We start from the raw sequence: 17,970 nt of genomic DNA on the forward strand, positions 1-17,970 counted from the left end.
GCAGATAACTCATGAGTAATACCAAGTTCATCAAGATAGTCATCAAGACCAGAATTCTTGAACTCAGTTCCATTGTCACTTCTGATGTGCTTGATTTTCACACCGAAGTTGGTTCAAGCCCTCGAGGAAAATCGTTTGAAAACTTCCTGCACTTCATGTTTGTAAGTGACAATATGTACCCAAGTGTAACGAGAGTAATCATCAACAATAACAAATCCATAGAGAGATGCATCATTTGTGACTGCTAAGTAATGGTTAGGACCGAAGAGATCCATATGGAGCAATTCAAATGGTCGAGTAGTGGTCATGATAGTCTTTGCTGGATGCTTAGCCTTGGTCATCTTTCCAGCTTCATAGGCTCCGCATAAGTGATCCTTGAGGAATTTGACATTCTCAATGCCAATGACGTGCTTCTTCTTCGCAAGCGTGTGCAAATTCCTCATGCCTGCATGACCAAGTCGTCGATGCCATAGCCAGGCTTCTGAAGCTTTTGCAAGTAGGCACACGGCTGGTTGCGGTCCTGTAGGGAAATCAACAATATACAAGTCTCCTCTCCTAAAGCCTTCGAAGACTTTGGAATTGTCAGCTTCCATAACCACAACACAACGATACTTGCCAAAGACAACAACCATATGAAGATCACAAAGCATTGAGACAGACATAAGGTTGTATCCTAAGGACTCGACAAGCATGACTTTGTCCATGTGTCAATCCTTTGTGATCGCAACCTTACCTAGACCCAATAACTGACTTTTGCCTTTGTCAGCGAAGATGGTATGCTTCAGATGCGATGGTGATAAGGGAGCATCCATCAATAGATTCTTGTCACCAGTCGTGTGATTTGTACATCCACTATCGAGGACCCACTTAGTGGCTTTGGGTTGATCATCCTACAGATGAATTAGTGCAGCTTACGAACTTCATATACTTCATCAGTGAAGAATATGACATCACAATTCATCAGACCAATTTCATCAAGCAATGCAACAGTTAAAACAGTATGAGGACGTGAGAAATGAAAGTTCATTTCTTCATGATTAGCCTGCGTCCTTTCAGGCACTTTCAGGTCTCCAGCAAATTCTTCAGACGTTTGAGCACGTCTGGAGACCTGACCCTGCATAAGAGATTAGTCATTTTTCTTCACCACCCACATCTGAAGGGGTGGCAAAGAGTTCATCACTCTGCAAGCTCCATACGAGAAAGGTGGCATAGAAGCCAATCCATTTCGTTTCACATAAGAGGAGTTAGGGTAAGCATATGAATAAGCAGAGAAATTCTTCGAGGACTTATGAACATAATGATTAGAAGAATAATGCTCATATTCATAGCCCTTAGCTCTTCCCTGTGAAACAGAGTTGTTAGCACGATGATGTTCATATGAGGACTTTGATCCTTTTGAGGAATATGATCCACGTGAGGAATTCGATCCGTATGAGGACTTGGATCCATAAGAAGAATTTGGTCCATATGAAGACTTTGATCTGGGGTTCCTATTCTTCACAGGTGGTGTCATGAGGACATTCACCTAAAGACTTTCAAGGCACCTTTTGGGAACCCAGATTTTCTTCATAGGAGAACCGTTCCTGCAGTTAGTGCCAACATATCTAGCAAATACTTCACCATTCTGATTTTTGAACAGTTTATAGTTGGAGTCAAATGACTCATCAGAAGAATGAGAAGATTCACATGTAAAGCCAGATAAATTAGATGGATCAACTGGAGGTCCCTTTGCAGCAACCCATGAGGTTTTGGGGTACTGCTCAGGCTTCCAATATGTACCATCAGCATTGAGTTTTCTCTCAAAGGCAATACCCTCTTTCTTAGGGTTCCTGTTGAGGATCTGCTTTTTAAGCACATCACAAAGAGTCTGATGCCCTTTGAGGCTTTTGTACATGCATGTCATGTACAATTCCTTCAGCCCTGCATCGCCAGTGATACTAGCAATGTCCTCAGATGAGGAATTAGTGATAGCAGAGACAGTTGAAGAATTTGTAGCATTAGAAGCATTTGAACATTCAGGTGAAGAATTAGCAGATTCATGTTCACTGCATTTCAAAGATGGAGGAACAAATTCTTCCTGAGCAGAGCTGATTTGTTGAGCAAGTAATGAATCGAGCTCCTTCTGAAGATCTTCATAACTCACTCTTAGCTTCTCAAGATCTTGCTTTCTTTGAAGAAATTCATAAGAAAGCTTCTCATGATCAGATAAGAGAGTGTTATGACAACCTTGAAGGTTGTCAAATCTATACTGAAGTCTTTGAAGATTTTCAGTCAAGGTTTTAGTGCGAGCCATTTCTTCACCCAACATATCATCACTTTTATCTAGCATGTTTTGAACCTTTTCAAAAGCCCTTTGTTGTTTCACATCAATCTTAGCAAGTTTAGAGTAGCTGGGCTTGAGGTTTTCATCAGATTCATTCTCACTAGATTCAGAGGAGGTATATTTGAGTACCTTGGCAACCTTTGCCATGAAGCAATAGGTGGGAGCGTAGTCATCATTGCCTTCATCAGCCTTGTTGGTGAAGCCATTTTCTTCACAGTTGAAGATAGACTTGCTGACGAATGCAGTAGCGAGAGCTAGACTCGCTACTCCAGACTCGGACTCCTCAGATGCCATGCCTCCTCTTCCTCATGTTCCTCAGGTTCAGCTTCAGAGTCCATTTCCTTGCCAATGAATGCCCGAGCCTTCTTGGAGCTGCTCTTCTTGTGAGATGAAGACTTTGAGGATTTTGATGATGAAGATTTTGAGGATTTCTTCTTTTTCTACGCATCATCCGAACTGCAATCCTTTTATTTCTTCTTCTTTGATTCCTTTTCCCACTGAGGACAATCTTGAATGTAGTGTCCAGGTTTCTTGCATTTGTGACAAAGCCTCTTCTTGTAGTCACTGGATGAGGAATCATTGCTCCTTGAGGATCTTCCAAAGCAACCACGTCTTGAGAACTTTTGAAATTTCTTCACGAGCAATGCTAGTTCCTGGCTCAGTTCTTCAGGATCACCAAGGCTGCTGCCAGAGTCTTCATCTTCAGACTCAGAAACTACCTTGGCCTTCAGTGCACGTGATCTGCCATAGCTCAAACCATAGAGGTCTCTCTTTTCAGCAAGCTGGAACTCATGAGTATTTAGCCTTTCGAGGATATCAGCGGGATCAAGTGACTTTTAATCAGCACGTTCTTGTATCATCAATGCCAGAGTATCAAATGAGGAATCAAGCGATCTCAACAATTTCTTCACCAACTCATGGTTGGTGATGTCAGTGGCACCAAGCGCTTGAAGCTCATTTGAGATGTCAGTGAGGCGATCGAAGGTTTGTTGAACATTTTCATTGTCGAGTCTTTTGAAGCAGTGGAAGAGATTGCGAAGAACATCAACTCGAGAGTCACGCTGAGTTGAGACTCCTTCATTCACTTTGACAGCCTATCCCAGAAAAGCTTAGCAGTTTCCAAAGCACTCACTCTTCCATACTGTCCTTTGCTCAGATGGCCACATATGATATTCTTTGCTTGAGAATCGAGTTGCTTGAATCTCTTCACATCGGTAGCGTTCAGTGAGGGTGAGACAGTGGGAACACCATTTTCCACAACATACTAGAGATCGTTATCAATTGCCTCAAGATGCATTCGCATCTTATTCTTCCAGTAGGGGTAGTCCGTCCCATCGAAGGTAGGACACCCAGCAGAGACCTTGATCATACCTGCGGTCGACATAACTAAAACTCCAGGCGGTTAAACCAAAATCACACAGAACAAGGGAGTACCTTGCTCTGATACCAATTGAAAGTGCGTTATATCGACTAGAGGGGATTTTTATGAATTCTTCACTGAGGAATTTGCGGGTGAGGAAATTCCTTAGCGAAGAACTACTTGCAGTGGAATAAGTACTCAAGAGTAAGCATAGCAGAACATAGGCATGGTCATCATGATGAAATGAAAACAAGCACAGAGTACAGAAAGCATAAACACAGGATAACACAGGATGAAGACAAACATACTGAAGAAATTGAACTGAGGAAATTGAGAAAGTCTTCTGTCAAAGTCTTCAAACACAGGTATGACAAGCACACAACACAGTAATGAGGAAATGAAAGAGTTGAGGAAATAGAACCAGTAAGCTTGGTGAAGACAATGATTTGGTAGACCAGTTCCAACTGCTATCTCAGTTGTACATCTGGTTGGAGCGGCTAGGTATTTAAACCTGAGGACACACAGTCCCGGACACACAGTCCTCACCGTATTCTCCTTGAACTAAGGTCACACAGACCTCATCCAATCACTCGTGGTAAGTCTTCAGGTGACTTCCGAACCTTCACAAACTCGGTCACTCGGCGATCCACAATTCCTCTTGGATGCTCTAGATCATGACGCCTAACCGTCTGGAAGAAGCACAGTCTTCAAAGGTAACAAGCGTCGGATCCATGCAGGATCAATCTCTTCAGTGATGCTCAACCACTTTGGGTTTGTAGGTGTTTGGGTTTTCCTCACTCGATGATTTTCGCGCAGAGTCCTCGGAGGATGGGATGCTCTCGAATGACAAGTGTCAGTTTCTCTCGGAGCAGCCAACCAGCTAGTGGTTGTAGGGGGGGCTATTTATAGCCTAGGGAGCAGCCCGACATGATAAGACATAAATGCCCTTCAATGATATGACCGTTAGGTGGGTAGATATTTTGGGACAGCTGGCACGTAGCACAGCAATGGTCGGAAATTTGAGTATCAAATTCCTCAGGGCTATCATGTTCCTCACTGTGTAGGCAATCCGCACTGGCAAATTCCTAACTCCTCAGCCAGAACAAATTCCTCAGAGACCAGACGAACTTCGTCTCTGTCACTGAAGAATATGACTGAACTGTATGAGATTTCCAATGGCTTCACTCGAAGGGATTGGTAGGTGTAGGATTTTGAGTTGAGCATCACTTGGAAATTTTTCCTTAGTATTTCCTCGACCCCCTTTAACAGTACGGTGTTTCCTATGACTCAAGAAAGAGAAAATGAAACTACAAAAACAAAAGTCTTCACGCTTCATGTTCCTCAAATGAATACCAAGTCTTCAAGGTCACACCAATTTCTTCACTTTCAAAGTCTTCAGAAATCCAAAGTCTTCAGTCGAAGAACTTCATTTTTAGGGGTCGACTTTCTCTGTAAATATCAAACTCCTCATAGACTTATAGACCTGTGTACACTCATAAACGCATTAGTCCCTTAACCTATAAGTCTTCAATACACCAAAATCACTAAGGGGCACTAGATGCACTTACACTCATTTTTTTATTTTATTTTATTTTTTTATTTGGGCCTTTCTCTTTTTTTTATGGCCTCTTTTTTCTTTTTCTTTTTTTTTGTCCGGAGCCTCATCCCGACTTGTGGGGGAATCATAGTCTCCATCATCCTTTCCTCACTGGGACAATGCTCTAATAATGGTGATCATCACACTTTTATTTTTTTACAACTCAAGAATTACAACTCGATACTTAGAACAAAATATGACTCTATATGAATGCCTCCGGCGGTGTACCGGGATGTGCAATGACTCATGAGTGACATGTATGAAAGAATTATGAACGGTGGATTTGCCACAAATACGATGTCAACTACATGATCATGCAAAGCAATATGACAATGATGGAGCGTGTCATAGTAACCGGAACGGTGGTAAGTTGCATGGCAATATATCTCGGAATGGCTATGGAAATGCCATGATAGGTAGGTATGGTGGCTGTTTTGAGGAAGGTAAATGGTGGGTGTATGATACCGGTGAAAAGTGCGCGGTATTAGAGAGGCTAGCAATGGTGGAAGGAAGAAGAGTGCGTATAATCCATGGACTCAACATTAGTCATAAAGAACTCATATACTTATTGCAAAAATCTACAAGTTATCAAAGCAAAGTATTACGCGCATGCTCCTAGGGGGATAGATTGGTAGGAAAAGACCATCGCTCGTCCCCGACCGCCACTCATAAGGAAGACAATCAATAAATAAATCATGCTCCGACTTCATCACATAACGGTTCACCATACGTGCATGCTACCGGAATCACAAACTTTAGAACAAGTATTTCTCAAATTCACAACTACTCAACTAGCATGACTCTAATATCACCATCTTTATATCTCTAAACAATCATAAAGAATCAAACTTATCATAGTATTAAATGCACTTTATATGATAGTTTTTACTACTCTTGAATACCTAGCATATTAGGATTAAGCAAATTACCATGCTGTTTAAGACTCTCAAAATAATATAAGTGAAGCACTAGAGCAAACAACAAACTACTCCAAAAGATATGACTGAAGATCAATGAGTAGTCGAATAATTATGCAACTATGTGAAGACTCTCTAACATTTAAGGATTTCAGATCTGAGTATTTTATTCAAACAGCAAACAAAGCTAAAGAAAATAAAATGACGCTCCAAGCAAAACACATATCATGTGGTGAATAAAAATATAGCTCCAAGTAAAGTTACCGATGAACGAAGACGAAAGAGGGGATGCCATCCGGGGCATCCCCAAGCTTAGGCTTTTGGTTGTACTTGAATATTACCTTGGGGTGCCTTGGGCATCCCCAAGCTTAGGCTCTTGCCACTCCTTATTCCATAGTCCATCGAATCTTTACCCAAAACTTGAAAACTTCACAACACAAAACTTAACAGAAAGCTCGTAAGCTCCGTTAGTGAAAGAAAACAAAACACCACTTCAAGGTACTGTATTGAACTCATTCTTTATTTATATTTGTGTTAAATCTACTGTATTCCAACTTCTCTATGGTTTATAAACTACTTTACTAGCCATAGATTCATCAAAATAAACAAACAACACACGAAAAACAGAATCTGTCAAAAACAGAACCGTCTGTAGTAATCTGTAACTAACGCAAACTTCTGGAACTTCAAAAATTCTACCAAAATAGGAAGTCCTAGATAATTTTATTATTGATCTTCTGCAATTGGAATCAGTATTTTATCACGTTCTGGTGATTTTTAACAATTGTTTTTGTGAACAGAAAGTTTCTGGAATTTTCAGCAAGATCAAATAACTATCATCCAAGAAGATCCTATAGGTCTTACTTGGCACAAACACTAACTAAAACATAAAAACACATCTATCCAGAGGCTAGATGATTTATTTATTACTAAACAGAACCAAAAATCAAGAAACTAAAATAAAATTGAGTTGCCTCCCAACAAGCGCTATCGTTTAATGCCCCTAGCTAGGCATGATGATTTCAATGATGCTCACATAAAAGATAAGAATTGAAACATAAAGAGAGCATCATGAAGAATATGACTAGCACATTTAAGTCTAACCCACTTCCTATGCATAGGGATTTTGTGAGAAAACAACTTATGGGAACAATAATCAACTAGCATAGGAAGGGAAAACAAGCATAACTTCAAAACTTTAAGCACATAGAGAGGAAACTTGATATTATTGCAATTCTTACAAGCATATATTCCTCCCTCATAATAATTTTCAGTAGCATCATGAATTAATTCAAACATATAACCAGCACCTAAAGCATTCTTTTCATGATCTACTTGCATAGAAATTTTACTACTCTCCACATAAGCAAAATTCTTCTCATTCGGAATAGTGGGAGTATCATAAGAGACTTGAATACTATAAATTGTTTCCACATTAAAAAAGTAACGTTCAGAGAAAGGGTACTCATAATCATGACAAGTTTTATAAATATAATCATCCCTACTCTTTATAGCATAAGTTTCATCACAATAATCATCATAAGTAGCAACTTTGTTCTCATCATAATCAATTGAAACCTCTTCTGAAATAGTGGATACATCACTAAATAAAGTCATGACCTCTCCAAATCCACTTTCATAAATATTATAAGATTCAACATCCTCCAAAATAGTGGGATCATTACTTCCTAAAGTTGACACTCTTCCAAACCCACTTTCATCAATATAATCATCATAAGTAGGAGGCATGCTATCATCATTATAAACTTGCATATCGAAACTTGAGAGGCAAAAAATATCATCTTCATTAGACATAGCATCCCCAAGCTTGGGACAAACATTAATTGCAGCAAATATATTCTCAAAAACATCATCTTCTCCAAACATAGCATCCCCAAGCTTGGGCCTTCTCATATCATAAGCATAATCACTCTCATCATTAATAGTATGGATAGCACCAATAGTATAGCAATTGTCATATTCCAAGCAAGTGCCAAAAAGATTTTAAAGATCATAAGAAGTATCATTATCTTCCCAATCATAATCATCACAACAAGCAATAGGCATAACGAGATCATCATCAAGTGCATCATCTTCCACAATTCTTTTTGATTCATTTTCATGAGGCACAACAATAATAGGAGCAACATTATTTGGGAGAGATAACTTTTTACCTCTCTTCCTTTTTCTTTTCTTCTTCACCACCTCATGTGTGGGTTCAATCCTCTTTTTGGAGCTCCTTATTAATGAGATAGGTTGAATAGAAGGCTCCTCCTCGTTACCTGATTCATCATAAGAAATAATAGGAGGATATTGGGAAGTCTCTTCCCTTTCATTAGTATTCTCTTCATCTTCTATTTGTTTTATTTTCTTTATGTAATTGGCAATATAAGGATTTTCAATGCAATTCACCGCACAATACATGTAAATTTCCTCTAGATCAAAGCCAAGAAGTTTGTAACGGGCAACTTCTGGAAGATGATTAGTTAAACGTTTCATTTCTTCATAACCCATAAGCAAACTAAGTTCATTATAATTTGCAAGGGAAATCAACTCATCACAATTTTTGGACACTATTAGATCATGAAACAATTTGCATCGGATAGCTAAATGACCACTTTCATTGCAAAGTCCACAAGTACGGCCAAGAAAATTTAAATTTTCAGCACAAACATCTAGCCTTTCTTGCAACAATTTAGTTTATAAGTGCTTATGCTCTTGCAATATCTATCTTCCCTATTTGGTGTGTACTTGCAAACCCAATGCACTCCACAAAAATTGACATGTTTATAGGAGACATTTTCATCATAACTAGTGCAATCATCATTAGTACCATGGATATTCAAGGAGTTCATACTAACAATATTGCAATCATGCTCATCATTCAAAGATTTAGTGCCAAACATTTTAATGCATTCTTCTTCTAACACTTTGGCACAATTTTCCTTTCCATCATACTCACGAAAGATATTAAAAAGGTGAAGTATGAGACAAACTCAATTCCATTTTTTTGGTAGTTTTCTTTTATAAACTAAACTAGTGCTAAAACAAGAAACAAAAAGATTCGATTGCAAGATCTAAAGATATACCTTCAAGCACTCACCTCCCCGGCAACGGCGCTAGAAAAGAGCTTGTTGTCTACTACGCAACCTTCTCCTTGTAGACGTTGTTGGGCCTCCAAGTGCAGAGGTTTGTAGGACAGTAGCAAATTTCTCTCAAGTGGATGACCTAAGGTTTATCAATCTGTGGGAGGCGTAGGATGAAGATGGTCTCTCTCAAACAACCCTGCAACCAAATAACAAAGAGTCTCTTGTGTCCCCAACACACCCAATACAATGGTAAAAACAGCAAGGTAACTAATGATAAAAGTGAGCGTAAACGGTATTGCAATGCTAGGAAACAAGGCCTAGGGTTCATACTTTCACTAGTGCAAGTTCTCTCAACAATAATAACATAATTGGATCATATAACTATCCCTCAACATGCAACAAAGAGTCACTCCAAAGTCACTAATAGTGGAGAACAAACGAAGAGATTATGGTAGGGTACGAAACCACCTCAAAGTTATTCTTTCCAATCAATCCGTTGGGCTATTCCTATAAGTGTCACAAACAGCCCTAGAGTTCGTACTAGAATAACACCTTAAGACACAAATCAACCAAAACCCTAATGTCACCTAGATACTCCAATGTCACCTCAAGTATCCGTGGGTATGATTATACGATATGCATCACACAATCTCTGATTCATCTATTCAACCAACACATAGAACCTCAAAGAGTGCCCCAAAGTTTCTACCAGAGAATCAAGACGAAAACGTGTGCCAACCCCTATGCATAGGTTCATGGGCAGAACCCGCAAGTTGATCACCAAAACATACATCAAGTGAATCACGTGATATCCCATTGTCACCACAGATACGCACGGCAAGACATACATCAAGTGTTCTCAAATCATTAAAGACTCAATCCGATAAGATTACTTCAAAGGGAAAACGCAATCCATTACAAGAGAGTAGAGGGGAAGAAGAAACATAAGATCCAACTATAATAGGAAAGCTCGCGATACATCAAGATCGTGCCAAATCAAGAACACGAGAGAGAGAGATCAAACACATAGCTACTGGTACATACCCTCAGCCCCGAGGGTGAACTACTCCCTCCTCGTCATGGAGAGCGCCGGGATGATGAAGATGGCCACCGGTGAGGGTTCCCCCCCTCCGGCAGGGTGCCGGAACAGGGTCCCGATTGGGTTTTGGTGGCTACAGAGGCTTGCGGCGGTGGAACTCCAGATCTATTCTGTTCCCCGAAGTTTTTAGGGTATATTGGTATATATAGGTGAAAGAAGTACGTCAGGGGAGCCACGAGGGGCCCACGAGGGTGGAGGGCGCGCCCCCTGCCTCGTGCCTCCTCGTTTGTTTCCTGACGTGCACTCCAAGTCTATCGGGTTGCTTTCCTTCCAAAAATAACTTCTCCAGAAGGTTTCATTCCGTTTCGACTCCGTTTGATATTCCTTTTCTTCGAAACACTGAAACAAGGGAAAAAACATAAACTGGCACTGGGCTCTGGGTCAATAGGTTAGTCCCAAAAGTAATATAAAAGTGTTTAATAAAGCCCATAAACATCCAAAACAGATAATATAATAGCATGGAACAATAAAAAAATTATAGATACGTTGGAGACGTATCAGTGGACTACTCCCTCCTCCTCGTGGTGGCCGCCGGGATGATGAAGATGGCCACTGGTGATGATTCCCCCCTCCGGCGGAGTGCCAGAATGGGGTCTAGATTGGTTTCTCATGGGTACAGAGCCTTGCAGCGGTGGAACTTCTGATCTAGGGTCTCCCCGAGGTTTTTTTTTTGAATATTTGGGAATTTATAGGGCGAAGAGGGGGTGCGGGAGGCCACTGAGGTGGGCACAACCCACCTGGGCGCGCCTGGGCCCAGGCGCGCCCTGGTGGGTTGTGCCCCCCTCGGGGCACCCCAGGTGCTTCTCTGCCCACTGGATGTCTTCTGGTCCATAAAAAATCCACAAAAAGTTTTGCGGTGTTTGGACTCCATTTGATATTGATTTCCTGCGATGTAAAAAACATGCAAAAAACAGCAACTGGCACTTGGCACTATGTCAATAGGTTAGTACCAAAAAATGATATAAAATGATTATAAAACATCCAAAAATGATAATATAATAGCATGGAACAATCAAAAATTATAGATGCGTTGGAGACGTATCGGCATCCCCAAGTTTAATTCCTGCTCGTCCTCGAGTACGTAAATGATAAAAACAAATTTTTTTATGTGGAATGCTGCCTAACATGTTATCTCATATTCTTTTCTTTGTAGCATGGATATTTGGACTTTTATATGGTTCAAAGCAATAGTCTAGTTTTGACATGAGGACTTAAATACTCAAGCATATCAACAAGCAACCATGTCTTCCAAAATATCAACGCTAAAATAAGTTATTCCTAGCCCATCACGCTCAATCATTGATCCATTCATGAAACACACTCGCATATTAGCTACACCAATGCTCAAGTACGATCATAGTGCCCCCTAGTTGGTGCTTTTATAAGAGAAGATGGAGACTCAAATTAAAAATAAAAATTGCATAAAGTAAAAGAAAACCCTTCGTGGAGGAAAGTAGGGATTTGTAGAGGTGCCAGAGATCAAAGCAAAAATTGAGAGATAAAAACATTTTGAGAGGCACACTTTTCCTACCCACGAAAACGATTTAGTTCTCCCAACACTTTCCATGCTAGATATATCATAGGCGGTCCCCAAACAGAAAATAAAGTTTATTCCTTTTTCCACCATACTTTCACTTTCCATGGCTAACCGTATCCACGGGTGCCTTCCATACCAACACTTTCCAAGGAATTTATTATTTGACAACATAAAGTAAATTCAGTTTTCATTTCGGGACTAGCCATCCCTAATACCTTTTCCTTACTCTCGTGCAATGACAAGTGAATAAACACTCATCATGAGAATAACACATCTAGCATGGAAAATATCGACCACCCCTCACCGCCTCATGAGCGGTATGAGCACACGAAAGAGAAATTTATTTTGAAACTTAGAGATAGCACATACAAATTTGCTTAGAACGGCAAAAGAATACTGGATATAGGTAGGTATGGTGGACTCATGTGGCAAAATTGGTTTAAAGGATTTTGGATGCACAAGTAGTGATCATACTTAGTGCAAAATGAAGGCTGAGAAGCGACCAACCAAGAAACGAATAATCTCATAAGCGAGCATTGAGCATAATTAACACCGAATAATGCACCACAAGCAGGATGTAATTTCATTGCACAACTATTGACTTTCGTGCTTGCATAGGGAATCACAAACCTTAACACCAATATTCTTACCAAAGCATAATTACTCATCAACATGACTCACATATCACATCATCATATCTCAAAACTATTATAAGGAATCAAGTTTATTTTGTCTAATGATCTTCATGAAGGTTTTTATTATATCCTTCTTGGATATCTATCACTTTGGAACTAATTTTCATATGTTGCTTTTGATAAGCCCAAACAAATATAAGTGAAGATCATGAGCATAATATTTCTTTCTCTCAAATTAATTTAAGTGAAGCAAGAGAGAATTTATTCAAAAATACTAAAGCACACCGTGCTCAAAAAGATATAAGTGAAGCACTAGAGCAATTCCACAGCTCATAAAAAATTAAGTGAAGCTCAAGCGAGTAGTTATGTAAATAGGTAGCTAATTGTGGACTCTCTCTTATTTAAAACTTTTAGATCTAAGTATTTTATTAAAACAGCAAGCAAAACAAAATAAAATGACATTCCAACAATAGCACACATCATGTGAAGAAGCAAAAACTTAGGATCAACGGATACTAACCGATAATTGTTGATGAAGAAAGGTGGGATGCCTACCGGGACATCCCCAAGCTTAGATGCTTGAGACTTCTTGAAATATTATCTTGGGATGCCTTGGGCATCCCCAAGTTTGATCTTTCGTGTCTCGTTAATTCCTTTTATATCACGGTTTCCCTAAATATTAAAAACTTCTTCCACACAAAACTCAACAAGAACTCATGAGATAAGTTAGTATAAACCAATGCAAAAACCTCATCATTCTCTACTGTAGCAAATCACCAAAATTGCTATTCAACATTGCATACTAAATGCCTCTGCATATTTAATACTCCTATCCTCAAATAGAATCATTAAACAAGCAAACATATGCAAACAATGCAAACATAACAGCAATCTGCCAAAACAATACAGTATGTAAAGAATGCAAGAGTATCAATACTTATTTAACTCAAAAAATTATGAAAATTCAGTACACCGTAAAAAAATTATCAGAGCTTAATGAGCAAAAAGTTTCAACATTTTATCACATTCTGACTTTTCTGGGGAATTTTTGCAACAGCGATAAACTTTCTGTTTTGAAACAACAACATGTAGACTTGCAAAATAAGCATGGCAAGGGCTATACTTGACATTTTTATTGAAATAAAAGATGCAAAACATTATTATAAATAACAGAAATCAAATTCTAACAAAATAAAATGATGCTCCAAGCAAAACACATATGATGTGACGAATGAAAATATAGCTCCAAGTGAGGTTATCGATAATGTTGGAGACGAAAGAGGGGATGCCTTCTGGGGCATCCCCAAGCTTAGAAGCTTGGATATTTCTTGAATATTACCTTGGGGTGCCTTGGGCATCCCCAAGCTTAAGGTCTCTTCACTCCTTATTCTCCTCATATCGATATCTCACCCAAAACTTGAAAAACTTCAATCACACAAAACTTTGTGAGATAGGTTAGTATGATAAAGAGCAAACCATTCACTTTTGGTGCTGTAAAAGACAAGATTCATAATTGTTCTCACACAATGCCTACTGTAGCATATCATTTCCATAATTTATACTGAGCATTATAAGCCATAGAAACTAGAAAACAAGCAAACTATGGATTGAAAACAGAATCTATCAAAAACAGAACAGTCTGTAGTAATATGTACTCCAACCGTACTTCTGCTACTCAAAAAATTCTGAAAATTAGGATAATGTAGGAAATTTGTATATCTACCACCTGTAAAAAATTCAGATCAAAAGCACGCTCCAGTGAATTTTCAAAATTCCTGGACTGAGTGCAAAAGTTTCTGTTTTTGGACAGAATCAAGTCAACTATCATCCACACTATCCCAAAGGCTTTATTGAAACAAAAGCAATAACACATGCTTACTACAGTAGCATAATCATGTGAACACACAAAACAGTAGGTAAAAGTGTTGGGTTGTCTCCCAACAAGTGCTTTTCTTTAATGCCTTTTTAGCTAGGCAAGATGATTTCAATGATGCTCACATAAAAGATAAGAACTGAAACACAAAGAGAGCATCATGAAGCATATTACTAGAACATTTAAGTCTAACCCACTCCCTATGCATAGGGATTTTGTGAGCAAACAACTTATGGGAACAAGAATCAACTAGCATAGGCAGGCAAAACAAGCATAACTTCAAAATTTTCAACACATAGAGAGGAAACTTGATATTATTGCAATTCCTACAAGCATAAGTTCCTCCCTCATAATAATTTTCAGTAGCATCATGAAGAATTCAACAATATAACCATCACATAAGGCATTATTTTCATGACACAAAAGCATAGAAAATTTATTACTCCCCACATAAGAAAATTTCTTCTCATCAATAGTAGTGGGAGCAAACTCAACAAAATCTATCATGAGAGTGAAAATTAAAATCATGATGACAAGTTTCATGGTTATCATTATTCTCTATAGCACACATGTCATCACCATAATCATCATAGATAGCAACTTTATTCTCATAGTCAATTGAAGCCTCATCCAAAATGGTGGATTCATCATTAAATAAAGTCATGACCTCTCCGAATCCACTTTCATCATTATAATCATCATAAATAGGAGGCACGCAATCATTATAACAAATTTGCACATCAAATCTTGGGGGACTAAAAAAATCATCTTCATCAAATATAGCATCCCCAAGCTTATGGCTTTGCATATCGTTAGCATCATGGATATTCAAAGAGTTCATACCAACAACATTGCAATCATTCAAAGATTTTTTGTCAAACATTTTATAGAATTCTTCTTCTACCAATTGAGCACAATTTTCTTTTCCATCATTTTCACGAAAGACATTATAAAGATGAACAATATGATTCAACCTCAATTCCATTTTTTTAGTTTTCTTTTATAAACCAAACTAGTGATAAAACAAGAAACTACAAGATTCAATTGCAAGATCTAAGGATATACCTTCAAGCACTCACCTCCCTAGCAACGGCGCCAGAAAAGAGCTTCGTTGACTGGGTGTGAGTGCCGCTTGCCTAACCTCCCCGGCATCGGTGCCAGAAAAGAGCTTGATGTCTACTACACAACTTTATTCTTGAAGACACGTGTTGGGCCTCCAGGCGCAGAGTTTTGTAGGACAGTAGCAATTTTCCCTCAAGTGGATGACCTAAGGTTTATCAATCCGTAGGAGGCGTAGGATGAAGATGGTCTCTCTCAAAGAACCCCGCAACCAAATAATAAAAAGTCTCTTGTGTCCCCAACACACCAAATACAATGGTAGTTTGTATAGGTGCACTAGTTCGGCGAAGAGATGGTGATACAAGTGCAATATGGATAGTAGATATTGATTTTTGTAATAAGAACAATAAAAAACAGCAAGGTAGCAATTGATAAAAGTGAGCACAAATGGTATTGCAATGCTTGAAAATGAGGCCTAGGGTTCGTACTTTCGCTAGTGCAATCTCTCAACAATGCTAATATAATTGGATCATATAACCATCCCTCAACGTGCAACGAAGAATCACTCCAAAGTTCCTATCTAGCGGAGAACATAAGAAGAAATCATTTGTAGGGTACTAAACCACCTCGAAGCTATTCTTTCCGATCGATCTATCCAAGAGTTCGTACTAAAATAACACAAAATAATTTCAGATTCATAATACTCAATCGAAACACAAAGAACTTCAAAGAGTGCCCCAAGATTTCCACCGGAGAAACAAAGACAAGAACGTGCATCAACCCATATGCGTAGATTACCCCAATGTCACCTCGGGAATCCGTGAGTTGAGTGCCAAAATAATACCCCATTGTCACCAAGAGTATTCATTTGCAAGACATATATCAAGTGCTCTCAAATCCATAAAAGTATTCAATCCGATATAACGAAATCTCAAATGGGAAAACTCAATTCATCACAACAAGATAGAGAGGGGAAAACACCATATGATCCGACTATATTAACAAAGCCCACGATGCATCAAGATCGTGACATCTCAAGAACACGAGAGAGAGAGAGAGAGATCAAACACATAGCTACTGGTACAAACCCTCAACCCAGAGGGTGGACTACTCCCTCCTCATCGTGGTGGCCGCCGAGATGATGAAGATGGCCACCGGTGATGATTCCCCCCTCCGGCAGAGTGCCGGAACAGGGTCTAGATTGGTTTCTCGTGGGTACAGAGCCTTGCGGCGGCGGAACTTCTGATCTAGGTTCTTCCCGAGGGTTTTTGAAATATTTGAGAATTTATAGGGCGAAGAGGGGGTGCGGGAGGCCATCGAGGTGGGCACAGTCTACCTGGGTGCGCCTGGGCCCCCAGCCGCGCCCTGGTGGGTTGTGCCCCCTCGGGGCACCCCCAGGTGCTTCTCTGGCCCACTGGATGTCTTCTGGTCCATAAAAAATCCACAAAAAGTTTCGCGGTGTTTGGACTCCATTTGATATTGATTTCCTGCGATGTAGAAAACATGCAAAAAATAGCAACTGGCATTTGGCACTATGTCAATAGGTTAGTACAAAAAATGATATAAAATGATTATAAAACATCCAAGAATGATAATATAATAGCATGGAACAATCAAAAATTATAGATACGTTGGAGACATATCAAGGTGCGCTCGGTTGGTGGAGCACGGCGGCTCGACTTCTCTCGTTTGTGGCTGGCCATGGTGGCAGGGGCGCTCCGGGGAGTTGGCAGGGGTGCCTCCGGGTCTTGCTATTGCCGGGGGTGGCGACGGAGACCTGGCCCCGGTTTATGAAATGGCGTGTTGGCTGCGGCGCGGCCGGCAACCGCCGATGGCTTCCCCCTGCCCTGCTTTGAATGGCTGGGCGCCGTACTTGCCAAAAGGGTGTGCTTTTTCAACTGTGGTGTTGGTCGCTCAGGTTGAAGGGGTTGGGGTGGTCTTGGATCCCTAAGCGGCAGCTCTGGAGGTGGGAGCATTGTGCTCGTAGGCGGAGCCCGTTGCTCAGGTGCTGCCCGGTGGCCATGGCCGTGTGGGCGGCGTGGTGGCCGGGGTGCGTCGATCGGTGGCGGTGGTACGGCGTCGTACCCTGCCAGGGGTGGTGAGTGTTAGCCGGCGTGAAAGCCTGTTCTGTCTTCGGGCAGGCTGGCGGCGGCGATTTTCGTTCCCTTCTTGAAGGCGTCACCGCGGTCCTCATTGCCCATCGTCTTGCTCTAGGGGAAACCCTGATCCGCGGATCGGGCGGTGGCGGCGCTCTGGTGCCGTGCCCTTCCTGAAGGCGCCGCCTTGGAGCTCACGGTTCGTCGTATGCGGCTTCGTCTCTTCGTGGTGATGTTCACGGTTGAGGACCCTGGTAGCTCTTGTAGCGATAGGGGTGGTGTAGCTGCGCTCAGCGCCTATGCATCTAGCCTTGAGTGTGTGGGTGTGTTGGGGTGGCATGTGTTTGTATCGGCTTGTTGATGGTTTTTGCTTTATATATAAAGT

The sequence above is a fragment of the Aegilops tauschii genome, chromosome 4, assembly GCF_002575655.3.
Source record: "Aegilops tauschii subsp. strangulata cultivar AL8/78 chromosome 4, Aet v6.0, whole genome shotgun sequence".
NCBI classification, from domain to species: domain Eukaryota; kingdom Viridiplantae; phylum Streptophyta; class Magnoliopsida; order Poales; family Poaceae; genus Aegilops; species Aegilops tauschii.